The following is a 19,624-nucleotide window of genomic DNA, read 5'->3' on the forward strand; positions in this document are numbered from 1 at the left end:
TTTACTTTTTGAAGTGCTGGGATTTTTCACTTTTCCATTTGAAAATTCAGGATGGAATTTTATTTTGCCAAAAATGCAAATACACTTTCTTACAGTTACAGGGTGTGTGTGTTTTTAATACTTGTTCTAACATAGGGTGACCAGATAAGTGTGAACAATGGAAACTGGGGCACAGTAGTGGTGGTGGTGGGTAAATAAAGTGATTGTAGAAAAAGGCTTGAATATCAGAACTGTCCCTATAAAAGTAGAGTATGTGGTCACCCTATTCTGCCCTCATAGAACTAATTTTGCATCAAAAGTGCTAAGATGCAATAATGCATACATCAGCTTTCTCAAGTGGAAAAACAATTCACTACTCTTTAAATTTGGCACAACTTTATATGTAGGGCAGTCTTGGGTTTATGGGGAAGCAATATATCTGCCTTGAACACGCCTGTTGTTTTTCCAGAGTACAGATGCACTGGAAGAGTGGTGTGTGGGAATCTAGGACTGGAATAGGAAAGAATGCTGTAAATTAGGATTGAGATGCATTGACAGAGCTGTAGCCATGGGTGGGTGGGAAATGAAATGGAGGTTGAAGGTGAGCTCAGGCGTGGAATAGGATACTTCAAATCAGAATGAGAAGAATTGGCAGCACAATTGATGTAGAGTCCAGAACTAGTGAAGCAGATAGCTTTAGCTTTTGGGGGTGTAGTTGCAGAGCACATAAGGGCCTTGAAGTGGAATCACAAGTGGTTCTTGCAGGGGAAGAGTGAGTAGTGTGTGTGTTCCAGGTGGGACAGGAGAGGGTGATGCAAACTGGCATCAACTCACACTGAGGAGAGGAAGCAAAATGCAGGACAATGTAGCACTTTAAAGACTAACAAGATGGTTTATTAGATGATGAGCTTTCGTGGGCCAGACCCACTTCCTCAGATCAAAAAGCTGAGGAGAGGAAGCCTTGCTTGCTTGCCTGCCTGATTTACACCTTTCTCTGGCCAGTCCGATGGCCACACTTCCCAAGAAGTGGGGGGAGCCTGCTCTGTCCTGCACCTCCCAAGAGGAGGCCAGCCCTTCTCCAATTATGTTAGCTACTTTTCTGGACCATAGGGGGGAAAGAGCCAGTTCTGCAGGAAGGTCCCTCACCTTCCAGCCCTACAGCTATGGACACACTCCTGTGCAGGGGGGGAGGGAAGGGGAAGGAGTGAGGGAAAAATCCCGTGGCATCTGGGCCATGATGCCCTGACAGCCACCTCTCCTCCAAGTGCCTCCATCCTTTCCACGGGGGCTTAAATCCCCTGGCCTCCTCAGGCTCCCCTCACCCTAGCTGTGACTCACTGATTTCTACGCCCCCGCCCCCCAGGGGACAGCCGTGCACACTCACTGCTCACGCAACCAGTCAGGGTAGCCTCGCAGCGCGAGCGCGCGCGCGCGCTCCCTCCGGCTCCGCTGCGTGCACCAGCGCCCGGGCGCGCTCCGCAGCGCCGGGGGTGCGCGCCCTTTATGACAGGTGGCCGCGCGTTGCGCGCTCCCGGGGACAGCAAGGTGGTGGTGGGAGGGGGGGAGAGAGAGAGAGAGAGAGCCGGGTCCAGCGGCAGAGGAAACAATGGCAGCGGCGACAGCAGCGCTGTAGGCACCTTCTGAATGGGAGAAAGCAACCTGGGTGGGGGCGGAGGAGGAGGAGAGGAAGAAACAGCCGCGGCGGAGGAGGAGGAGGCGGAGGGAGCCACCCCCCCGCAGCAGAGCAGGGGGGCAGCCGGCGAGCGCCGGGTGACTGCAAGCCGGAGAGGGCGGGGGGACTGGGCGGCCAGCGTCCCCGGCATGGCTGCGGGGCCATGGGGGCTGCTGTGAGCCGCGGGCGCTGAGAGGCGCGGGGAAGCGCTGGCTCCATCACCCCCCGGAGGAGGGAGGCAGGCGCGTCCACCTGCACGCACGGGAGAGCCGGGCTCATGGAGCAGCGGTGACTGCCGCAGCCGCCGCCGCAATCCCCAGCCTTGCCTGCGGGAGGCAAGGGGGGTGGCCCCCCCAGCCAGCCCCGGCCCCCCTCGCAGGCCTGGTGCCAAGGTAAGTCTGCGCCCGGCAGCCTGGCGGGCTTCGCTTGCTGGAGTTTAGCTGGGGGGGGATGCAGCTCCCGGGAGCCCTGGCTCAGCCCTGCCATCCGGGAAAGGCCCTTTCCTCGGTGGGGAGAAGCGGCGCAGGCACACGCAGCCCCCAGCCGGCTGCGCTCGGGTTGGAGTGTGCGGCGGCGGCGGGGCTGCTGATTAGCAATTGCATGTTGGAGGGAAGGGTCTGTCTTGTTGCCGTCTCCTGCCAGGAGGGAAACAAAAATCGTGTCAATCAAATTCCTCCAACCTTTGCTGTGTCTCCCGTGAGCGGTGGGAACGCGGAGACGCTTTCCAGGCGACCTGGGGGGCGGCGGGGCAGGAGTGAAGTTTAACCCTTCCCGTCCCATCGAGCAAGGATGGATTTCCCGAAAAGGGGGAATGTGTCGGCTCCGCTCTGTTGCTCCTGGCTTCTTTCTCGTGTCGTAGAACACTGGAAGTGGAATTCCGCGCAGAGGCTTACAAGGCGCAATGAGTTGCTTTAATACATGTTCGGAGGGGAAAGAAATGAGAGATTCGGAGCAAACTGTCAGAAGGGGCACCGAAGGTGTGTGAATACCACAGACTTTTCGGCTGTGGAACTACTAGTGGAGGAATGAAATTAGACTTGTGTTTCTGTCCGCTCCAAATTTGCTTTTTGCATTTTTGAATACTTCCAGAAGTTTTTTTTTTTTAAATCATACGTCACGCTATTAGTTGTAAGTCTTTGGGCAACTATTATTATTGGTTTCGTACATTTCCTGTTTGTGATCACTGAGAACTGTTTAAGAAATATATTTAATTTGTCTCTGAATCCCTGGTAAAGAAAATTTTGGTAAAAATACGGCATTGGAGTACTTTGAGAGAGACTGAATGTCAGGTACTTTATTTACTGCGATTTCTGATGAGAACTAAAATATTCCACTGTGTGTGTGTGTGTGTGTGTGTGTGTGTGTGTGTGTGTGTGTGGCGGGGGGGGGGCGTGGGGGAAGGTTCTATAACCCAAAGTACTGTAGGCCATTTGTATTTTCTGTGTCTTACTTACACTACTTACACACTGGATAACATATGACCAGGTTTTTATTTACAGCAATGACGTTTTGAATGGTAGAAGAATTTACACTGAAATCTCATTTTTAGCGAGGAACAAAAAAGCATTAAAGTAACTGTCATTTCACATATTAAACTAGAAAACTGGCTAATCAAATAAAACTGGCTCATTGTCTGAAACTCTATCTCAGTGAAAAATGCGGCTGTGAATATAATTAACCATCTGTCTGGTGAGCAATTGAAAATTGGACTCATATTTTTATTTCAGTATCTTCCGTTCTGAACTGCATTTGTGCAACAGTGACAGCAGTAATGTATTTTTGTTTACTAAGTGTAATGTATGGCATGTGTTGTAATACCTGATTTAAAAAAATCAATGCCCAAAATTAATTGTGCAATCTGAAAATGGAATGTTTACAGTATAGCAACCCAAACCAATTCTAAGGGACTAGTGACTAAAAATGCATAACCTTTGCTTGTCTCTAAAATATCATCTACCCCCTGCTGAAAATATGTAGTTTACACATTCACCAGGTGAAAGGACTTTGTGTGTGTACCGGGGAAGATGAAGAGGACAGGCGTGTGTGTGTGTGTGTGTGTGTGTGTGTGTATGAGAGAGGGGAATCTTCTTTCTTGTAATAAAAAAAATTATTTGGCCTTGGAATTTGGTCTGAACCTTCCCCCATCTCTGCTTGGTGGTCTGTTCATCCTTTTTGCCCCTTGCTGGCCTCTCTGGTCAGCTTGCTTGCAATCTATTCACATCTATCAACATCCTGGTATTCAGATTTGCTTTTGCTGTGTTTTAGGTACCTGCTGTTATCAGTGGAACAGTATGGTAATGCAGTAACCACTGTGCCAACAGCAAAATATCTCTGGTAGGAAGTGTGTGTGTGTGTGTGTGTGTGTGTGTGTGTGTGTGTGTGTGTGTGTGTGTGTGTGCACACACACTTTTTTGTTTTAGTTTAGGAAGAGGAAAATCCTAAAAGGTGGTGGTGGGGGGGGGGGGAGAATGACAGCACTCAAGCAGGGAGGATGCAATTAAGTTACTTCAGCTGATACCTAATACAAGAATACATTTGTTAAAATATGTGAACTGTGCACAAGGCAGCAATCTTCAGTGAACCACTTTTTAAACAAATATTTGACAAAAGAACAGACCTGTTAAATGGATAACAATTATGTAAGCACATGGTGGGGTTTGACGTATGTCAAGTCTGTTAAATAAATCAACCTGTTCAATGAATAAATCTGCTATGCACCAATGCTTTATTTTTTAAAAAGGGAAGAAACCTAGTTGTGCATTTAAGATCTTGCCTGCTGCGTATATGAATCTCATGCCCAATCTCATGAATCTCTTTGATAAGAGAGAGGTATTTGAAGGTATGTGTGTTTCAAAGTGGGGGGGAGAGAGAAGAAAGCAGCAAGTAATAAGATAAATATTAAAAATACACGATGAATGTGCTTAAGGATTCCCAGTGATATAATTCTCACTGATCCATGTCTTGATTGAGTATTTGCTTTGCAGTGGCAATGGTCCATACCCAGCTACATTGATTTTTTTGGGTTCTCAGTTCACAATGGCAGTTTTTGTGAATAATTATTTCCCCCAAAGTGCTAACTAAGGAAGAATGGCAGACCAGAGTTGGCCTGCACAGCAATACGGTATCTTTCAAATTGTGTAGGTGGCTGAAAATACACAACAGAGGACAAAAAAAAGGGAACAGACCAGCTAACTTCATGCATTTTTCTCCCTGTCCATCCCCAATCTAAGAAGCTCCCATCTGTGTCTTACCAAGTCGCTTATAACAGTGGTTTACCTAGTCTTCCTAATTGTTCCGGCCTGGGAGGTGTCTTTTCACTGAAAAAAATCTTGATGGGTAGATGCTAACTTTTCAAGCTAGTACAAATATATAGGTGAAATATAAGGCAGACTGTACTTTTATGAAGTACTCCCTGAGATTGATGATTCCTGCTGGATATTTGTGTGCGAACCACACACAAATGTCTGTGTGTGTTTAATCTTTCTCTTTTGATCTATTGAAAATAAGAGTGAATGTGTGTTGTGTGCATGCAATGCCCAGGTTGAAGCACACAAGAACAAGGACAAAGAATTCTCAGTTCAGAGCATCAGCTGATTTGGAATGCCCTTCCAGATTAGACAGATCCAGAATCCAACCATTTTTATGAGAAAGTCTTTCTACCTTTGAGATTTGCAACACCAGCACTTCTGGTAGTAGCTCCCTACAACCAAACACAGAAACCCAAACTACAAAAGAATAACACCTGCCTCTTAACTGCCTACCTCTAAAAAAAGAACAATCAACCAACCTGAAATGGTCAAATGAACCAACCAAAAATATCCCAAGCAGAAATCCCACATTCCAAAAAGGGAGAAGAGCCAGGGATTCCAGGAAGCCCTCTAAGACAGGGGTGAGGAATCTTTTTTAGGTCAGGCACTGCTAACCCACAGAAAAATCAGTTGGGGGGGCCATATACAAGTGAGAAGCCCCTGACTGAGAAGGAAAAAGACACTTCTCACATTCCCCTCACATGCTAGAACTTTCGGGGGGAAGGAGAGGGGAAGACAGGCTAGTAGAGTTTATGCTCTTCAGCCCTATAGGTGGGGGCTGAAATACCAGCCCTGGAGGTGGTGGGCGACCCAATGTGGGGGGATCCCTGAGCCTTGAGGGCTGGATCCAGGCAATCTTGGTGCCACATTTGGCCCCTAGGCCTGAAGTTCCCCACCTTTGCTCTAGGACTTTGCTCTTTCCAGTCTGTTTTATGTTGTGCTCAGATACTACAGTGACGGACTGAAGTTTAAAACCTCGGGTAGGTAGGTAGTCTGTGTGAAAAACAAAGCCAGATTGCCACTGTTGATTAGTAATGACAGTTTCAGGGGTTGATGGAAATTATGGAGAATCAGGATTAAAGGGTTAATGAAATAAGCTATTTCAGAGTTTTATACTCTCAACTGGATGAAGATTGTATATTTAGTCTCTCATAGATCTGGAGTAGTTTATCCCACTCTGGGATTGGTTTTACCCATTCATGGGTATCCATCCATTTATTCAGATGCTGCACAGTGTTGATTTTGTGGAACCATCCATCAGTGAATAAATGAGCCATATTACATAAAACCAAGTGAAACAGGTTTCACTGATACCTTATCAGACCTACCACTCTCACCATTCCAGCTATTGTCTCAATAAAATTGCAAGCTGCTTGGGGTAGGAGCTTGTCTTATTTGTTCTATGTACTGTACCTTGCACAATGGTGCCTTCCATCTTTTGGCTGCTAGATGCTACTGCAATACAATATTAAATAATGTGTTGAGTTGTCCTGTAGAGAGTGCTAAGCTTGACAAGTTTAAGGTAGTTCTGGTTTCCAGATGTTGTATATGGATTTTGCATAAGATCTTCAGAAACTTATGGATAACTGTTTTGCTCTCATTTTAAGTGGGTTGATAACTTCAAATTCCCACCCACTGACTTTATTAGCTTTGCTGATACCGAGTTGGTGTGAAAGTTATTGAAGTACCCATCATTTCTATAAAACAGTTTTGAACCTGCGCCCATACATTATACATAATAGGGCATTCCCATAAACAACAAAATAGAGTTACCTTTGGTGAGTAACATTTTGAACAGTTAGGTAGTAAATGCTAGCTATATTTTGTTAGCAATTCCAGGGGAATAATACAGTGTAGGTAAGACTGCAGTTGAATGACTGTTGCAAATTGATGTCTCCTGAGTGACAGATAGCAAGAGCTAGACCAATCAGCCTCTAATATTTCTGTAGCAATGAGCCTGTATCAAAGGATATCTTTCATCCAGTGTATTTGTCAGATCATGCTAAAACTTTTAATATTTAGGCCTGCTTGCATATTGAAAGTGTTTCGTATGTGTTTCACAGGAGATGACTATAGCAATCTGGATGGTTGTAAAATTGTTAAATTGTAGGTATATTTAAAATTGTTCTGATTTTATATTGTGATTTTGCTACAGCTGTTTGAATGATATAAAAAATGCCATACCATGCCTGTGGTCCATCTGTCGAGTCTATTATCCTGTCACTGAGAATGGCCAGTACCAGCTTCCTCATAGGAAGGTTCAAGAAACCATGCCATTAAGTTGGCTTACGCCCTGAAGCATGGATGTTATACCTCTAGCTTTGTATTGTTACTGAAGTTCTCAAATCTTGACTTTAGGACTTAAGTTACAGAAAAGCTGCCATTTAGTCTAATTCAACCCACACCCTACACTGCAGAGGAAATAATAATAATAATAATAATTAATAATAAAAACCTCCCACGGTCTCTAACCTAGGGGAAAATTCCTTCCTGACCCCATAGATGATCTAAAATATGTTGGTGAGCTCTACCAGCAAGGCCAGCTGGGAAAAGTTATCTGCTCTCCACTAGTACAGGTTGAACATTTCTAGTCCGGCACCCTCAGGATCTGACCAGTGCCAAACCAGAGAATTTACTGAACCACAGGAGGTTGACATTGTCTAGCAGCATTACAACACTACTGCTGCTTACTGGGCTCTCATCAGACATTTAGGGGTAAATTAGAGAGTCAGGACTGGTGGCTGTAAATAAACTTTATGAGAGTGGGGGAAACTTGACCACACCCATAAGTGGACATGCAGCTAACTAAAATCATGCTGGACTACAGATGTTGGCTGGACCAGAGAGTGCTGGACTAGAAAGTTTCAACCTGTATTGCAACTGACCGTTGAAAATATTTGCTAATAGAAGTTGGGGTTGGGCCATATCCCATTGTAGAAAACCTCATCTTACCATTTCCTCCACAAATTTTTTAAGCTTGGTCTTGAAGCAAGTTTTTGTCTGACTGTTGCCTTTGGAAGGCTGTTCCAGAAATTCTCTTGTCTGATGGTTACAAATCTTTGTCTAATTTCAAGTCTGTTTGTGTCTGGCCAGTTTATATTTGTTCTTGTGTCAACATTGACCCTTAAATTAAATGGTACCTCTTCCTCCCTGTTTATCCCTCTGATGTATTTATAGAGGACGATCACATCATACCTCAGCCTTTGATTTGTTAGCCTCAACAAGCCACGCTCTATACGTTTCCTCTCATAAGGAACGTTTTCCATTCCTCTGATCATTCTAGTAACCATTCTTTACACCTGTTCCACTTTGAGTCAACCTTTATTAAACACCGGAGACAAGAATAGCACACAATATTCCAGGTGAGGTCTTAACGGTGCCTTCTACAGCGGGAGTAACGCTTCATTATCTATAAGTGAAGTTTGAATTCAGATGTGAACTTCCTCAGAACGTAGAAGAGTTTGGTTTCCAGTTTTGTTCTTTATATGTGGCCTGAACTGCAAAGCTTAGATGGATCTGGACTTCCTTTAGATTGACAGAATGGTGAGGTTATGTGTCAAATGTGCTGGTTTAGCCGAAACATTATTACTTGTCCCTTCATCTCATGTGGAATTTTCTTAGAGGTGAGGTTACCGTTTAATGTTATGAAAGTGGTCCTTACTCTTTTGTGATTTTGTTTTATGGCTAAGCTTTGTCATTATTTATAGTTCACTATTGCAGGAGGGGAGCAATGGGGGTCCTTGGAAATATGATTCATATTTGGAGACATTTCCAGTCTTTCTCTCCTTTAGCAGTTCTACACATATGTGGGTTTTGCCATCATGATGCAATTATTTCTGGAGTATTGTAAGTGTACAGAGAGACAGTGGTTTGCACTTATCAGAGAGCTGCTGTTGTGAAGACATGCAGACATCTACAGAGAGATTTTCAAAAGAATTTGTGCAACCCTGTAAATGTCTAGATTTTCAGAGGTATCCAATACCTAGAAGCTTCCATATGGAACACTGTGAGCTGCTGAATATTGAGCTGTTTTGAAACTCTGTATACTTAGTTTCTTAAGTGAGATCTGAACTCTTTTGAAAATGTGGTCCATAAAATACCCAGTATTACAGAATTATCGTGTTTGTTATGCCATACAGTTTTTCAGCGCTGCAGTTTGGAGCCACAAACTTGGAAAAAGCCAAATTTTCTTTGCCACCCTTCAGAGTTTTCTCCCAGGAGCGCTTTAATTTGTAAGTCACAGAGCAAAATGGTCAAGATGGGGGTTTTCAAACTTTGGGTCACGACTTGAAAGGGTAAGCCATTGGCTGGCTATGAGATACTTTATTTACCTGAGTGGCTGAACATACGGGTGGATCTTTATTTACCTGAGTGGCCACGGGTGGATCCCAGTGGTTGTGGTTCGCCATTCCTGTGGCCAGTGGGAGTTGCAGGAAATGGTGGCTCAGCCTGCATCACTTCCTGTAGCTCCCTTTTGCTGGGAACGGTGTACTGCAGCCACTGGGAGCTACAAGCAGCCATGCCTGCCGATGCTCAGATAAACAAACAAACAAACAAAAAGGCATCTCGTGGTTAACTAGTGGCTTCCTCTTACAAGTCATGACCCAAAGTTTGAAAACCCCTGGACTAGAAAATCCTCAGATTTTGTCTCCTGTGTAACGTACAAGTGATTAACTAGAATCTGTGATGAGGAAGAAGAGCTTTGAGCCTTATGAAAGATCTATTTATTGGTATTAATTATTTTTTATTAGTTTCAGCATCAATAGTTGATTGGCAGTAGAAGAACCCAAAGTAAGAATATTTTAAATCGTCAGAAGTTTTTTTTTTTTCAAAGCTTGCATTTTTCATAAGAAGCTTCTGAGGCTTCAAATCTAAAGCTTCCAAAGCCTTTTTTTCTCCCTCAGAAGTGCTACTGAAGCTCTTTTTTAATGTTTTAATTTTTAGCATTTTAAGTGAAACTACTAGTTTTGCACATCAAGAGCGGTTCTTTCCCATGTGCTACAATAGCCAGGTCTTCTGATCTGGTCAGTTAGATTCCTTCCATATCTCTATTTTAGCTGCCTTTTAGCTGCCATTTTCCCCAGTGACTGATCTAGATTTCACTCAGTAGTTGGTGCTTAAAACAAGCAGAAACACATGCAGCCTTGGGGGTGGAGGAGGGACTTCTTGCAGTCAGGATTATATCTGACCTTCATAGCTGTTGGAAAAACTACAACGAATTCTTTAACTGCTTTCCTGAAATAACAGTGTATGTGTGTTGAATTAACAAAGATGAAAGGAATGAAGTGTCAGTCTGGTTTAGTTGGTAGCATGGTTTTCTACAGGCCACAAGGTCATGGCTTTAAAGTCCTAAACCTAGATTTAAGGCTAATAGGTTTTACATTTTGGTGCAATACTGATACCTGGCTGGTGCCGTCCAGCAGATGAGATATTAAATGAAAGACCCTCTTGACTGTATCTGATAGCTGAGCTAGTAAAAATGAAGGATTTGATTTTTAAGAAGTGTCTCTCATTTGTTAATGCAAATAATAGAAGAGGGGTGCAATTTAAAAAAAATAATAATTGTGGGAGTATTTGATAGCATAGTCACAAATAGCTAGTTAATTAAACCAGAATATTGTGTGGACAGATGTTACGGTTGCCAGGTGTCCGGTTTTGAACCAGACAGTCCAATATTTGAGCTTTCTGTTCGGGAAACAAATTGAGAAAATATAAATGTCTGGTATTTTCTAAATAAGATGTAATGTAAATTGTGATGTAGTATCAAGTGTGTCCGGTATTTTTGTTGAAACCATCTGGCAACCCTACCAGATATCTATAATTGGTATTTAATGTGCCTTTAGTGATTTGGAGAGGGCCGTGCCAGAATTTCCCAAACGAAGTTGTGGCACTTTACCTTGTTTTGTTTTTAGTTTTTTTTTTTTAATTTCTGTATGAAGCAATGTGTAGAATGACTTTATAGTGTCTAGTTGGATACTTTTACTTTAAAGTGTCCCTATATAACATCAAACTCTGTCTTCTTTTTTTAAAAATCCATTATGTAGTTGTGTATTGTGCATTTTTGTGACAGAATTAGATGAATGTTGAGATGCAACATCTAGTTGACTTTGCTGATGTGGGCAAAAATATAGCAAACTTTGTGGTGATACCAACAATAAGGTTAACATACAGTATTGAAAGATATGAATACTAATAATTGAAAACATCTGAAGTTTAATGGAAGTAAAGGAAAAAGAACCAATAGTCAATCCTACTAGCTTTGACAAAATGAACTAAAACTCATCAGCTGCAACCACCGTGTAAATTAGTGAGTTTTTAATTGCAACGAAATATTAATTGTCTTCATCCATAAAATGAAGTTAAAAGAATTTCCTTGATCAGCTTCTCTGTGTGTGTGTGTGTGTGTATATCTATATCTATATCTATATCTATATCTATATCTATATCTATATCTATATCTATATCTATATCTATATAAATCACCAACCAAAAAAACAAAAGAGAAGTTTGGGGGTTTTTATCTCAGTAATTTTTACCTACCTAATTGTCCTATGTATCTGGTGAGGCTATTTGACTGAGTTCTAGCAATAAGATTTCAGTAAGATTATTTTTATTTATTGTGTGTCTCTCTCTCTTTAATTTATATTAATCCCTTGCCAAAGTTTTTTTTTTTAAATATTTGAATCTTGGCTTTAGAGGATCTGTAAAAAGAGGAAGTTTTTTAGGTTACAGATTAAATCATCTTCACTCCATGATGTCTAGCATAGCGGTGAGTTCCATGTTTCTAGTCTGCAGTGAATTTAGAGACTGTATTTTATACAAAATGAATTTGGTACTTGTGTACAGTCTTACTCATATTTTATAGATTAAAAAATAGTGCTTAATAGATACTAGAATGCGCTGCAAGATTTGCTCTTTAGGAGCTCTGGCAGGTAGATTGCTATTAGTAGTGATGATGAATTACAAATAGCATTAGCTTGTGATTGACATATTGACCATTACATGGTGACTGCTCTGAGGAATTATTGACTTCTGATTAAAGTATAAAGCAGACTCTGTGGTATCCCAATCTTCCTCACAATAACGACTGGCAGATGTTTCATTGCAGTTACATGAAAAGACCCCCATAGTCTTCTCAGGATGTTGGGGGGAGGGTGGTGCTGTTCTGGCAAATTTTTGAAAGCTCCCTCTTTAGCTATCTCTGAATTTCAAAGGCTAGTCCAAGACAAATTAAGGGAGACCACGATTTAAACCTTCAGCCATAGCAATCATTTTTGATTTTGGAGGTAATCACTACCACACAAATTCTAGAGATTTTTGAACAAAAAATCTGTGATTAGCTTTTGATCTTGACAAACCCTGACCTTTTGCCATCCATTTTCTGAAGCTATAGGAAGAGGAGAGATGCAAGAATGGGGTGGAGAAAGTCAACTACTGTACTGAAATGGGATAGGTGCAGGAGGGTTTTAAGGAGGATAGGAGATGAGAAATTTCAATGTTGGTGACAGGACAGGAGAAGGAGATACTGCATAAGTTATGCTTCATAACTGACTGTACAATGTAGTACTGAAAGTCTTTATCTGTCTGATCAATAAGCTTGTGCATGATGGAGCACAAACACCATATTCCAAAAGCGTATTGACTGAGAGTAGTTAAAACTACTACTGTGCAGTGTTGTAATTTTTATATGAAACCTCCTTTGGGTTGCTTTTCCCCATTTCAGCCTTTGAAATAAACCACAGAATTGGTTTGGTCGCCATCAGTGAGTTCTGGTGCCAATATTCTACTCAATTAAATATGAACAAAAGGGAATATTATAGTATGTAGTATGTCCAACTGCATTCAACTTGTGCATGCTCTTGAATACAACTGGTAAAATTGCACTTAAATCTCAAGTACGGGTAAATAAAAAAGTTGAGGTGGTAACTCTCAGTCCTTAATTAACCCATTAGTCTCTCAACTACTATTGTATATCTGTAACTTTATTAGTATCTTGAAATAAATTTTGCCATGTGTAGGGGTAGAATGGCATCTGGTATATTAGCTCTTAAATTTTGAGCATTAAAGACTGGCGAAGTCATATAGCTAGAACACTGTGTACTACTCAGAAGATAAATCTGTTGCCACTTACCAACAAACATTTCAGTATTTTTGTCTTGCACAATTCTATGCATCACATGATAATGGGCCTGACTGTATATTAATAGAACTGGAAAAAATCATAGTGCAAGTCAGTGAACTGTTTTGTAGTCTGTAAAATGAAGGGACTCTCAAAAAACAACAGCAACAACAAAAATCCCTTCTCTCCCTCCCGCCCTCCCCCCCAATAACTTGGAATCCTTGGCTATACACATAATACTATGAAATAGACCATTTCTTTAATTTTATTCCCTCTGAGACAAATTTTACCTACATTTAATGGAAGGAGGTAGGAAAACAATGGTAAAATGTAGCTCTTTTGTCCTATTTTTGTGAAAATTGATGACTTACTGGCTATCACATGAATATGTATTCTGCTGTTTGTGTGTGCTCAGTTGCAATAAAAACATTTAAACCATTAAAATAATTTTAGGCATAGCTCTTATCTATTTCACTGTTTAAATATCCAGGGTCCAGCCAATCAGCCCTTGCCGCACTGGTGAATGGACTAGCATTCAGCTGATATCAGTGAAACTCTGGTAAATGGTGGGAGTAGAGCAGACTATTTAGGGTCCTGCCAAATTCATGTTCCACTTTTATCAATTTTACAGTCATAGGATTTAAACTGTAAAATTCTTGATTTCAGCTATTTAAATCTGAATTTTAACGATGTTGTAATTGTAGAGGTCCTAGTACAAAAAGGGGGATGGTGTCACAAGGTTATTGTAGGGACAAGCTGTAGTACTGCTACCTGTCTGTGCTGCTGCAGGCGGCACTGCCTTCAGAGCTGGGCAGTTGGGGAGTATAGCAGCTATTGACTGAAAGACTAGCTCTGAAAGCAGAGCTGTTGCCGTCAGAAGGCATATGGTGTTGCCACCCTTACTTCTGCGCTACTGCCTGCAGAGCTGGGCCCTCACTTAGCAGTTGCCACCCTGCAGCTGCCCAGGTCTGAAGACTATGCATAAGTAAGGCTGGTAATACCACGATCCTCCCTAAAATAACTTTGTGACCCCTGGCAACTCTCTTTTGTGTCAGGACCCCTAATCTGAAAAACTTGGGTCTTCCCCATGAAATCTGTGTTGTATAGGGTTAAAGCACACAAAAGGCCAGATTTCATGGTCCCTGATGTGTTTTTCATGACTGAATTCTGTAGGGCCTGAAGTATATTGGAGCACTAGCAGAAAATGGGTTATTTGAAAATTTTATGGATTTTATTAGTTTTGATTGCACTTTTTTGTTTAATCTTTTTTTCATAGTCTGTAGCACTGTGTAATAATTAAAACGATATACCTTATACAGCACTATACATATTCAAAGCACTGGACAGATATTAATTCTCTGTGTCCCCAGAGTATATAAAATCGGGAGGGCAGGAGCAGGAACTTTTAGAAAAGTTTAAATTGATAAAGTATCTATTGGTTTAATACATAAAGAGCTTGATAGTTTTGTATATCATGTCTGTATAGCGCCTAGCACAGTCAGAACTCCCAGGACTATGGTAATAAAAATAATTATTAATAATGTCCCTGAAAGAGAGAGCTCCTTTTTTAAGTCAAGTATCAGAGGGGTAGCCATGTTAGTCTGAATCTGCAAAAGCGGCGAGGAGCCCTGTGGAACCTTATAGGCTAACTGAAGTGTTGGAGCATAAGCTTTCGTGGGCAAAGACCCACTTCGTCAGATGCATGTACATCAGTTTGCAGCATGGACTGTTTGTATATTAATACTGTTTCTGCCAATCTAATCTTTTAAGATGGGGTGGGGAATCTTAGGCCTGGGGGCTGGATGCAGCCCATGGCTTGCCTGGATCTGGCCCCTGAGGCTCAGGGCTCTTCCCCAGTACTGGAGAGCCTGTGCTAGCACTCCAGCCCTTCCCCCCATGCTCTCCCCATAGGGCTGAAACACACAATCTACTAGCCTGGGTGCTTCAAGGCTCTGGTGTGTGAGGGGTATGTGAGGAGTGTCTTCCTCCTTATTCGGGGACCATATCAGTGAGGGTGTGTTTTGTTCTTGTTTTTTGTGTTTTTGCTTCTCGTGTGTGGTCCTGACTTTTTTTCTGGGGGTCAGTGGCACCTGACCCAAAAAAGATTCCCCACCCCTGTTTTAAGTGTTGTATAGCACCTATTACTGTAGGAAGTAAGGGGTCCATTCATCAAAGTACTTAAGTCCCATAAATACATGCTTAAGCGTCTTGTTGTTTCTGCTGAATTCAGACATAATAGCAGAACATGTAATTAATATCTGCAAGGTGTTGTCCAAAGCAAACTTCACAGCAGATTCTTTGAGATATTGAGAATTAAGTTACATGAATACTAGGGGGCTGCGCCTCCTACTCACTACATTCACCAAGCCCCCTCTCTCTGGGGGTAGGTGTCTGCCCAGGGGTGAGGATGCAGGACCAGGCTGGGGGCAGGTGTCTTGCCAGGAAGGAGGAGGCAGGAGCAGGCTGGGGTAGGTGTCTGGCTGGTGAGGAGGGTGCAGGCTGTGGAGGTACAGGGTCTTGGTGGAAGAGGTGTGAGGGGGCTGGAGGCATGGGCCCTCGGTGGAGGGGGCGGATGAGGAGCAGGGGATGCGGGGCCTTCAGCAGGGAGGTGAGTGAGTGGGCTGTAGGTGCGGGATCTCAGCTTGGGAGGTATGAGTGATGCGGGGGGAAAGAGGGCTCGATGGAGGGAGGGAGAGAGGACCTGGAGTGCGGGTTCTTGGTGGAGGGGCTAATGAGGGGGCTGCGGTTGTGGGGTCTTAGCAGGGTGGTGAGTGAGTGGGCTGGGATGCGGGGTCTTGTTTTGGGAGGGTAGGGATAGGGTTGCCAGGTGTCCGGTATTGACCCGGACAGTCTGGTATTTTCGCCTCCTGTCCAGTTAAAAAAAAAAAATTCAGAAACTACCGGACACCTAAAATGTCCGGTACTTTCTGATTTTTTTTTCCCAGCCAGGAGGCGAAAATATCGGACACCTGGCAACCCTATGACACGCTCTGCAACTGGGCCCAGCCCCCAGCCTGCCTCCCCCTAGGGCCCCCGACACCCTGAGCTCCCCATCCCCTGGATCCCCTGCTTATCTGGTTCTGCAGGGAAGCTGCATTTTGGCTTGATCACGAAAACAAAATGGCTGCCGGCAAAAAGCCTGAAGACCAGTGGAAAGCAGTGCCTTCCCTGGGTCTTAATGCTCAACCTCTCCCCTGTTCCTGTCCGTATTCTGACTCTGCAGGCACTCTGAAAGGGGCCAGGTTGTTTTAATGCTGTTTTGTTATTGTTATTGTTATTGTTATTATTTTATTTTTATTTTTTTTGCTTAGTAATTCTTGGAATCTTTTTTTTTTTTTTTTTTTTTTTTGTCTCCTCAACAGCTTTGGTCTCTCCCCCATTTCCCCCCCCTCAACAAAATTTTTTCCGTGGTGTGTTTTTTTGGGGGGGAGGGGAGAGTGGTGTTTGGTATTTTTGGTTAAACCATCTGGCAACCCTAGGTGGGGGCCACTTACTTGCTTTTTCACAGCTCCCAGCACTGTAGCTCAGGCATGACCTACCACTGCTTTTTAAAATCTAACTAATTTGTTTTGCGTTAATTTCTTGAGTTAACGACAGTTAATTGAGAACTTGAATTTTCATGCCATTCTATAAATTGAGAGTTTGCCCTCACCTACAGTACTGGCTGTGTTCACTTTTGTTCACCCTAGCTCCAAAAAGATGTAGCAGACATGGAGAGATTTGCAAGCCAGGCAGTGAAAATGGTTAGAGACCCAGAAAGGTTATGTGTGAAGAGAGACTGAACAGATTGGGACTGCATCATGCTGCCAGCAGACAACCTCCTGGGGCATGCTGATGCTACACATACCAATGGATAAGAGGGAACACATTGGGGGTGCCTGTTTCTTATCCTCTGAGCCTGCCCTGCTGCAGGCACATTTAAAACTCCCCCTGGGCATCTAAGGCAGGCACAGATTTGCTGCCACCCCAGGGCTTGGGTGAGTGGGGTCAGGGTGCTGAGAGCACCAAACACGGCAGGGGTGCCTCGTGCCTGTGCTGGGGTTGTAGCAACCCTGCCCCAGACTCTCACCTTCTCTGGGCAGCCAAGCTCCAAGTAGCCTCTGCCCCGCAGGTGGCTCTGCCCTCCCTCATTCCAGAAGGTTGCTGAGGCTCCACCCCTCCCCATTCCCGAAGCTTGCCAAGCAAGGTTGTGCTGCTGAGGCTCCCTAGCTGGCATTTCCAGAGATAGCCGAGGGGCTATCCTCCCTCTCCCCTGTCTTTGACTGCTGCCACCACAGCCTCTTCCCCTGTGGCCGCCCCGAGTATCTCAGTGGAGCAGCCACTGGGGGATGGACTCTGCTGCTCCTGCACCCACAGACTGCTAGGTTTGCGCCGGCGGCACCACCAGGTGATCACGCCAGGCAGGGAGCCTCTCACCTGTGTGCGGCTGCAGCAGTCGCTCCCCCGGGGGACACAGGGCATCAGGCTCAGATAGTGGAGGAGACCCAGCCCCATCAGTAGCAGCTCCTCCCCAGTGGTGGAGCCCCCTTGGGTGGGAGGTGGGAGCCGGATTAGCCCATGCCCAGAGGGTATGGCGCCGAGGCTGGCCACAGCAAGCAGCTGAGGGCAAAGGCGGAGGTGGACAGCAGCAGTGGGCATGAGGATGCAGATGACGTTATGACCTCATTCTGCAGGACCTGTGTGTGTGTGTGTGTGTGTGTGTGTGTGTGTGTGTGTGTGTGTGTGTGTGTGTGTGTGTGTGTGTGAAATATACATATATACACACATATATCTGTATTAGAATACTACTGCATATGGGCAGTAATGTGTCATTAAAACAAAGTACATAAATGCTTTCAAAGGGTTTCTTACCTATTGTGGATTTGACTTAAGAAATACAACTTTTAAAATTAATCTGTCAGAATTACGTTACCCACAGTTTTGAAATTGCAAGGCAGAACAGATTTGAAAACAGAAAGCCATTTCTTTTGCCTGTTTTCAGTGATGTTAAAAGTTTATAAGATTAAAAAGAAATTTAAAATGTGTGGAAATGGTAAATGTTTGTGGGTTTTTTAAACTAAATATTTGGCATTTCTACTTAGCACCTTTCAGTGAAGGTTCTCAAATTATAAACACAAATGAAGTAAGCCTCACCCTCACTCCCCACTGTAATTTGTTAGTGAGAGAACTGAGCCACAGAAAAGTTACGTGATTTACTGAGAATTGCACAGTCATGAATTGGACCCCAAAGTACTCATTTGCCCCAGTCCTGGACTGTTTATGTTGGGTATACTGCGTATTCTAAATTGTTTGATGGCAAAAATAAAATTTCATTCAGAAGACATCTTTTTGAACTTTTGATATGGTACAGGAAATTAAAGGGATTTATTTACAAATACTTACAAAGCAAAACAACCAATGACAGAAACAAATTCCTCCTTTGAGCAGGAATTCTGTTTGCCTGGCTTCTACTAACTAAACTATTTGTTTCCCCAGCCAAATTATTCTCCTTAGCTACATCTACACTGCTGCTTTTTTCGGAAAAATTTAAGCAAATTGCGCTCCGCAATTTGCGTACCTTTTTCCGATGTTTTTTTTGGAAGAGGCTTTTCCGAAATGTGACCCGTTCACACGGGGCCAAATTTCAGAAAGCCCTCCACTTTCGGAAGAGCCCTTACTCCTCTTAAAACGAGGAATACAGGGCTTCCGAGAGAGCGCATCTGCTCTTCTGCAAAAAATGTCGAAAGAGCAGACTGTGACCCTGGACATTTCACTAGGAGGGTGGTTAAGCACTGGAATATTTCACTGAGGGTGGTGAAGCACTGGCATGGGTTACCTGGGGAAGTGGTGGAATCTCCATCTCTAGAGGTTTTTAAGTCTCGGCTTGACAAAGCCCTGGCTGGGTTGATTTAGTTGGGACTGGTCCTGCCTAGAGCAGGAGGCTGGACTTGATGACCTTCTGAGGTCTCTTCCTGTTCTATGACATGGCGGAGTTTTTCCGGGATAGCTCTGGTATCCCAGAAAACCTCCGTAGTCTAGACATAGCCCTAGAAAGCAGGAAATGAAGTACTGTAATGTAACTTTAGTTTATAATACTAGCAGCCAGAAAGAAACACCTGCAGACTATATAGCTTCTGGGAGTTGGTGGGAGGCAGAATGGGAGGAACGGGTAGTCCTAATAGACTTTCTATTGCAAGGCTGGGCAAGATGCGGCCTGGTGGCTGGATGTGGCCCTACCTAAGACTTGGATCTGACCTGCAGATTGCATCTGGCTGCTTCTATATATACCCTGTTGCCCATGCCACCGAATTTTACAGGTGGTGGCTCATGCAACAAGATCCTATTTAAATGGCTCATGGCTCCCAGTCGCGGCACTAACTGAGCAGAGCCCAGAGGCGAGAGCCTTTTAAATAGCCACAGCAGCCTTGGGCAGTTGGTAGACAATGCAGTAGCAGCGGGGCCAGGAGCTGGGAGCCCTTTGCTGTGTTTTTATTTCAAAGCCTCCAGCTGCAGACAACTCTAGGGGTAGGCTAGTCCCAAGCTCCACCCCTTCTTCCCCAGGCCCTG

The 19,624-nt window shown here is 43.7% G+C and overlaps 1 protein-coding gene across 1 annotated transcript in view; it reads left to right on the forward strand.

Annotated features, from left to right (window-relative positions):
* Positions 1 to 1,098: 1,098 nt before the first annotated feature.
* The window catches only part of NEXMIF (neurite extension and migration factor), a 294,385-nt gene continuing 275,859 nt past the window's right edge, over positions 1,099 to 19,624 (forward strand). Inside the window, 1 exon segment of the mRNA XM_006136182.5 lies at positions 1,099 to 2,043. The gene's annotated coding sequence lies outside the window, so the exon portion shown is untranslated.

The sequence above is a fragment of the Pelodiscus sinensis genome, chromosome 13, assembly GCF_052426305.1.
Source record: "Pelodiscus sinensis isolate ZL-2025 chromosome 13, ASM5242630v1, whole genome shotgun sequence".
Classification (NCBI taxonomy): Eukaryota; Metazoa; Chordata; order Testudines; family Trionychidae; genus Pelodiscus; species Pelodiscus sinensis.